Source organism: Symphalangus syndactylus, chromosome 6 (assembly GCF_028878055.3).
Source record: "Symphalangus syndactylus isolate Jambi chromosome 6, NHGRI_mSymSyn1-v2.1_pri, whole genome shotgun sequence".
Lineage (NCBI taxonomy): Eukaryota > Metazoa > Chordata > Mammalia > Primates > Hylobatidae > Symphalangus > Symphalangus syndactylus.
The window spans coordinates 37340356-37348725 of record NC_072428.2 but is presented as its reverse complement, the minus strand read 5'-3'; the positions used below and the strand labels follow the sequence as shown (position 1 = coordinate 37348725).

The following is an 8370-nucleotide window of genomic DNA, read 5'->3' as shown; positions in this document are numbered from 1 at the left end:
AATCCCTGAAACCAAGTCCAGCGTTCTTCCCATTCTAGCACTTACACGTTCTGCTTCCCTACCTATCCTGGGATTTCTAGATGCTGAATTGGGTTTGCTTGGAGGCAAGGGCTTCTTCTGCTAGAACATAGGGTAATAAGCACCTGCAGGGTCTCTTGAAAATACTTTCAGGAATTTTGCATTGGTGTGCTGTTGTACTATAGAATGAGGGCTGTTGTAAGATTCAGCCTATTCAGTCATCAATTATAAAACCGTTGCTGATATTGTTGTCTTGCATGAGTAGCCACCTGGTGAATATTCCTTTGTGTGTGTGTGTGTGTGTGTGTGTTTATTTTTTGAGACAGAGTCTCACTCTGTCACCCAGGCTGGAGTGCAGTGGTGCGATCTCTGCCCACTGCAAGCTCTGCCTCCCGGGTTCATGCCATTCTCCTGCCTCAGCCTCCCAAGTAGCTGGGACTACAGGCACCCACCACCACACCTGGCTAATTTTTTGTATTTTTAGTAGAGACAGGGTTTCATCATGTTAGCCAGGTTGGTCTCGAGCTCCTGACCTCGTGATCTGCCCTCCTCGGCCTCCCAAAGTGCTGGGATTACAGGCGTGAGCCACCGAGCCTGGCATGAATATTCTCTAATTTATTAAAATCATGTTGTCCTGCTTCAGCTGGGTGCTTGGGTGTGGCATTCCTCTTCAGGATGACAGCAAGATAACTTGGAATTTTTAGACACCCTTGAGCCACAAACACAATGCTTGGATAGCATGTGTCACACTGGGAGGCAGTCTTTCCTGCACTAGTGTCCTTCCTTCACAGGCTGTGTGCTCTGGGAATGTGGGTATGTTTACTTTGACTCCCAAGTATGTGGCATGCAAGCTAGAGAATAGAAGATGCTCGGTATATATTTATACAACAAACAGTAGAAAAAGTGATAGGTATTGCTATGAAAAGCCCACTTAATGATATATTCAGGAGTGTTAAGTAGATAGATTAATTGAAAATGTCAGTTAATCAGTATTTATAAAAAAGGATACATTTCTAACATGAATATTTCAATTTTACCTAGAATTCATTCACTATGATAGAACTAGACTGTAGAACAATCCTTTGTGTAGGGTTCAGCAAATAGAATTCTGCTCTGTCTGGCTGAAAGCGTATCTATCATTGTCTGTAATTTGCAGTATGAATTAGTTTAAGTGTAGATCTTAGCATCAGATGCATAGCATTCTGTCTTAGGAAATTGTTCAATATTGCTCATTTTTGTTTAATCTTGTAGAGTTGGAAGACTCACACCTACTAAACTAACAATAATTTTGGAACCTGCTTTTATTTTCCATTTGATCATTCACATTAGTTTTTATGGAAACTGCAGTTCTTCGTTCATACTATTTTTTCATTGATCTGTGCTGTATGTTGATAAATTAGGAAATTGTATTCACAAGCCTAATTGGCAAAAGCAGGGCAAGAAACAGACTCAATTGGTTCTTGTGAGGCTGATGACTCAGTGCCCTTGTGCCCAGTATACTAGAGCATCAGTGAATGGCCACGAAGACTCAGCATTTGCTTGGCATCAGTCAATGTATTTGCTTCATGAAGTGGAAAGAATTAATTATACAGATAGAATGTATTAGTGAGAGACTTATTTGAAAGATGTTTGCTTTTATGTAGAATTAGTACAGTGCCTGATGAATTATGATTCAATGTTTGTTGAATTCATGCCTAAAATATAGTCATGAATGGCAGCTCCCTAAAAAGTGCCAAGAGAGACTTTCATGTATTTTCTCACTTTCTGAAGAAAACTCCTGGATGTACTGCGTGCTCCTCCTCCATATGAAACCAAGAGGAAATGATATCATTGGCCTGGTAAAGAAGGCAGCTCATAAGCCAACTCCCGCATCCCCTCCATTCTTCTTCCCAGACGCAGTGAGCAGACCTCCAATGAAAGGGAACAGCTGTTCTCAGAACGACCAACTGCAGAGGACACTGTTAAGTGGAAGGTGCCTATAAGAGTTCCAGTGAGACCTGGTGACTGAGCCAGCCTTTGCAAGATGCTGGATGACCCTGTGATTATCAGGTGGGAGCTGCTTGAGAAAAATACCGAGTATTTTCTAAATTTCGCACCTAGGCTGTTGCACTAGAAATTCAAAGACATGAATCCCTGCTCTTAAAGACCTCAGAGTCCAGCACTTTGGGAGGCCGAGGCAGGCGGATCACGAGGTCAGGAGATCGAGACCATCTTGGCTAACACGGTGAAACCCCGTCTCCACTAAAAATACAAAAAATTAGCCGGGCGAGGTGGCGGGCGCCTGTAGTCCCAGCTACGTGGGAAGCTGAGGCAGGAGAATGGCCTGAACCCCGGCGGGCGGAGCCTGCAGTGAGCCGAGATCACGCCACTGCACTCCAGCCTGGGTGAAAGAGCGAGACTCTGTCTCGAAAAAAAAAAAAAAAGACCTCAGAGTGTGGTAGAAGAGAAAGATGTGTGGACAAAATAATTCAAGTACACTGTTATAAGTGCTGTAGAGCAACATGTGAGGCCAAGTGAGTTCAGAACGGGCTTCAGGGACAGTATCTAAGCTTTCATGAAGCTAAAGTTTTCTTCTGTCAAAGAAAAAGAATGTCACTAACATCAAAATAAGCAGTTTTTCATGTGAGGAACAAAATTATTTGAGTCAATTGCCAGGTGAAAATTCTCTACAGAATTCCTCATGATAGCCAACATCTTTAGCCAAGACTGTACAATTGATATCACAGAGTTGCAGAGTGGACTCTCCCAATAACCCTCAGTCTGAAAAGCTCCTTGCTTGGAGAATTGGCTGCAAACATTGCCTTCCTGCTTCCTTTGACCTTTAGGAAACCCTCCCCTACAGCCACGTTCTCATACAGCATTTGAAAGTTGAGAGTGGATAGATAGGAGTCACAATCAGCAGAGTGCTGGGCCTGGAAGAGGAATGGATCTGGACTGAGGGGACCTGAGTTCAACATTGTGAACAGTGTGATATAGGAGCCACCAATAAATTTGTTTGGACAAATTGAAAACTATATACCTCTTTATTGCTTTCATAGCTCGTTTGTAATGTCTCTCCTGCATTCAAATGGCATGTGTCAGCTCCCCTCAGTGAGGGTCAATCTGAGGGGCAGCCTCACTGTCGGTGAGAAGCACAGAGCCAGCTGTGATGTCACATCTTCTCTTGATGTCTCTTCTGTCTGCTCGAGTTATCTGGGGAAGAAATAACCACTGGTAGAAAATAGTTCTGAATTTTGTACTGATTCCATTTCTAAAATTACATTTTTAATTGTGGTAAAATTTACATAACATACATTTTACAACTATAACCATTTAAAGTGTACAATTCAGTGTCAGTAAGTACATTCAAAATAAATTGTAACTGTTACCACTGTGCCCTTTAAGAACTTTTCATTATTCCACACAGAAATTCTGTGCTCATTAAAAAATGGCTACTCATTCTCTCCATTATCCAGCACCAGGCTCCTCCTAATTTATTTTCTGTATTCATGAATTTCCTAGTTTCAATACCTCATAAAATTTGAACTTACAGTATTGTTCTTTGGTGTCTGGCTTATAATGCTGAGCATGATGTTTCCGGGTTCATCTATGTCACAGCATGTATTAGAATTTTGTACAAACTGTAAGTTATTATCCAGATACTATAGTTGACGTTAGCATGGAAAGGTCAGATGTTTTCAGTGTTGCTTCTCATGTTAACAGCCATAACACTAACTGAAAGTTAAGCCAGAACAATTTATACAAACCTTGGAAGTATGGAGAATTCTCCTGTAACTGAAACAATGTGTAAGCAAATAAATGATTTTCAAGATAATTTCCACTTTGAAACCAATATTGAGGCTTCCAATGGCCAAATTGAACTGATGGGGCATATTTATGGACTCCTCACTGGTCCATTAGTCCAGGAAGAGCTAAGTAAGAACTTACCAGTTCTTAAGGGGAAGGGGCCATGGTCATCTTTGCCGGAAACCAAGGCCAACATGTCACCATTCTGTGGACAAATGACAGCAGAGGACTTTTCATAAAACCAATTCCCTAGACTGTTTTTATGAAGAGAGAGTTTGTCTCTAAGTACATTGTTTTGCTCTATATATGAGAATTCAATGGAACTTAGAGATAGCAGAACTCACTTATTCAGAATCGAGTTACCAACTGCAGTAATACCTCCAGTCATAAAAGGGAGCATGAATTTTAGGGGAACATAGTCTGACAGATTAATAAGGAATCTTCCTTTTTGATATAATCAGGTACAAACAAGTATAAAGAAGAGTTTTAAGGTTTTGGACAGGAACTCCATGCATTACAATGAAAATTATAGAAAAAGTGTTCAGTAAGAAAGATTCAGTGTAAGATAACAGGGAAAATGTGTTGGTACTATCAAGGAGAATCTAAACATTGTAATGTCAGACTAATGCTTTCCATGGGTGAAAACCGCAATTGTCAGGTTAGATAAACATCTATTTGAAGACCTTGAGGAACCACTGAGACATTTCTGAGGCAGAAGGCTAAGAAAAACGCATATAATTGTCAAGGGTGGAAGGGCAGCGTTGCTCTCAAAGTCCCATCTGACTGACAGGGCAGAGGCTCTTCCTCACTGCCCGAATCTGCTTCCCGACAGTTCCAGGGTTTCCTGAGGAAGCCGCCCTCCACCTTCATCCACTTCACACGTGTCCTGCAGATCCCTCTGGAGAACCAGCTTCAGGTTCTGCCAATTTTGATGCTGCCTAATGGAACCCACGAAGAAGTAAATGATGGGGTTGGCACTGCTGTTAAGGGACGACAGGAAAACGGAAACTAGATGAACATGAGAATATAAGACTTCCCAGTCCACGTGGATCCTGGAAAACAGGTACCACTGAATGCCAATGGGCAGGCCGCAGAGGAGGAAGACCAGCACTGTGAGCAGGATGGTCACGTACAGCTTGGTCAGCGGCATCTTCTGGGATCCACAGAGGATCCTGACCACTAGGACCAGGCTGGACACACAGAGAACTACACATAAAAAAATCAGCCACGCGACTGTGATGAATCTGATGTTTGACACCAAACAGAATCAGCATCACTAAACGGGGTCACAGAACATCCACTCCAGGATGCTCCGCAGCAGGGACGGGGCCCAGAGCAGGACACACACGACCGCTGACAGGTGTTTGGGGCGGCGGCAGCGGTACCAGATGGGCCACAGGACTGACAGGCAGCGCTCGGTGCTCATGGCGCTTAAAATGTTCAGGCCTGACAAGTAGGGAAAGATCATCACAGGCTAGAGGATTAGAGAGATGGGATGGCGGATATTGATGAGGCGTAACGGGGACGTATAATGTGGCCGCTGAGGAAGAGGAAGTTGGCCATGGACAGGCTGAGGATGTAGATGGAGAAGGCGTTCCTGCGCAGGCGGAAGCCCAGGAGCCAGCGCACAACCGCGTTTCCTGTCAGCCCGACAAGGGAAATGATGCACGTCAGCACCGCGAGGCTCAGGGTCTGCTTGTAGCATGGAGTCTCCTCAGTTCCATTGATTGGTGTCAGTTCTGTACCCAAGGCTGAGATGGTTGTGTCCATGCTCAGAAACCCCAGTCTGGTGCCCCTGGGAACACAAACCAGATGTGATCACCAGCTGTTTGATCTCCGATTCTCCCCACCACCCTGCCACGTGGGATTTACTGTCCTTATTTTAAGGAGAAACAGGCTCGCAGAGAATAAATCACCTCTCAAAAGGTGGGGGTCCTCAAATGCAGTTTGAAATCCAGTTCTTATTGATTCTGAAGTCTGACCTCTCTCTGCTGCCATACAAGTTCTGTACAGACATGGGAGTAACCTTATGATCAAAACACCCTCACTCATCCGGCCAGGGCTGTGGACCAGATCGTTACTGTATCCTGGGCCTAACATTTTCTCTCAGGTGGAGGAATTCAGATACACAAAGAGGTAGTTGTGACACCCTCATGACTAGGACTGATCATCCATGGACAGCAAAGAAGACCATGCATTATGAAGCAGAGGAAAATGTGATCTTCGCTAGGATACGTGTGAAAGTGGCTGGGCCTGGTGGGCGAGAAATAACTCAGTATGTCAGTCATTGCAGACAGGACCACGTTTTACATTTTATACTCCCAGTGCCTATTTCCATGAGCAGCACACTGTGCTCTTCATAAATATTCATTCAATGAATGAATGCATGCATGAGGAGCCTAATGGTACTGGTAGATTTTGGTGAAATGGAAAATAAAAATGAAAGCACTATGTACATCATTAGAACACATAAGTGTAATTAGATGAAGAAAATTTCATTCATTAGAATTCTATTTGTGGACAGCTCTATCTGTGCTAAAAAGAATTATTGATGTGTGCCTCAACCTGAAATTGACCACTGATGTGTCTTTAAAATGAGGACTTGTTGTGGTTATGCTGAACATCTAGAAGCATTTTGTATACAGTGTTTGTGTAGGGTGTGGGTCTGAGCTGAATTGCTCAGCCATATAGCAGAGGAAAGAGTAAGTGAGGGCAAGGTCTGAGTGCCGCTGAAAAAGGTAATTGAAGTGTTGGAATATCTATGGGGGAGTGCCAAGTGTTCTGCTGGGTATACACAATGTAAACCAATTTCATTCTTTCTTTCAGGAGATCTTTGTTCTTTGTTGCTGTAAACATTTGTATGAGAGAAGTCCATGGTGGGAAACAGGAGATGGGTAGGGCTTGGAGTATAAAGAGAGATGTTCATGCAGATTTCAACTGGAGAATGAGGATTAGGTCTAATCTGGGAGAATAACAGCTGCTGATTGAGAGTTTTAAGGTATTGTCTCTTTTAATCATCTGAAGAGCCTAGGAGGTAAGAAGGAGTATTATTCCCATATGGCAGATAATGCATTGGAACACACAAAAAAAGTGAACTATTCATTCTGGGACTCATATAGTGTGAATTTGAGCCCAGTAGGGCTGACTCACAATCCAGTCTTGGAGCAGCCCTTTAGACCCGCACCACTCTGTCAATTACACATGTTAGAGGGGGTAAAGCAAAGGAGTGATTCTCAAGTGAAATCCAAGTTGGCAGGCAAAATTGTGGGTTGAAAAAAAAAACTAACCTAAACAAATTTCAGATAGAGAAAGAGAAGCAAATCAAAAAGGGAACAAAATAGAGGAGAGTGAAAGCCACTTTGGAGCAAATTCAGGAGTTCCTTTTTGCTATCAGAGGCCACCTTTGCTCTGGAATCCCGAGAATGCACATGGGCAGGAGCTCTCCAGGTGGAAAGAAGACGCACCCTCCTCTGGGAGTACAGAGGAGCATCTGGAGTGAGTGCATCCATCATGAGCTCTCTTAGAGAGACAAGCTGCCACAGCCCTGATTGGCCCGAAAAGGAAATGGGAGAAAAAGGAGAACCTCCGTTATCCACACTCAGAACACTAAATACTTTGTCCATTTATATTTAGGGTAATGGTGTACTTGTCTTCCTCATGAAACCTGAAGCTTCATAACAACGAAGTCACGCCTGTTTTTTTCACTGTAGTATCACCAACATTTAGCATGTGTTCCTTAAAGATCATCTATGGTATTATCTTCATATAACATAAGACGAAGCCAAGACCTAGAGAATTAAAGGGTTTTCCTGAGATCACAACACAAACAGCAGGTCCACTACCAGCCCCTGTTTCCTGGAGCCCTCATGAGACTTCTGTACTGTTCTCTGCCCATCATTCATTATTTCAGAGGAGTTCCTGATAAAACTTGATGTGAGCACAGAATCAGAGACAGTCAGAGGCAGAGGAGACTGCTACGTTGCCCTAATATTCATTTTCCTTTTTGGTCACATAACAATTCTGAGAGTTTAAAAGCAGCACAAGGACCCACATTCCAGTTTTCCTTGATGCAGGGAACCATCATTTGACCGACCAGGTGCTGTTCAATGAAAGATGCACAAAAGTGATGTAAGCAAGTCCTGGCTCAGAGGATCAATCAAAGAAGCAAAGCCTCTCCTTTTCTTCATTTTTTCCCATCATGCTGGAATGCTAGTGCGGCTAGAAGCCATGTCAGATCACAAGGATGAGGGCAACTTTCTAGGGACTGTGGAGTACTAATTTTTGGAATTCTGATGTACAATGCCTTGGAGCATCCAGCACAGATCTCAAAGATAGTCATTTCTGGGTATTCACAGAGGCTTGTATCTGGAACCGCAGCACACACCAAAAAATCTGCAGATGCTCAATTTCCTTATATAAAATGATGTGATATTTGTACAAAACCTGTGCACTTTCTCCCAGACACATTAAATCATTTTTAAGTTACTTAGAATAACTGGCAAAATGCAAATGCCTTTGAAATTTTGGTTTTACTGTATTTTTTGGAAGTAATGACAAGGAAAAACA

General features: G+C 43.0%; 1 pseudogene; it reads right to left on the bottom strand.

Annotated features, from left to right (window-relative positions):
• Window positions 1–4562: 4562 nt before the first annotated feature.
• On the bottom strand, window positions 4563–5574 carry LOC129483892 (mas-related G-protein coupled receptor member X3-like; annotated as a pseudogene).
• Window positions 5575–8370: the final 2796 nt, after the last annotated feature.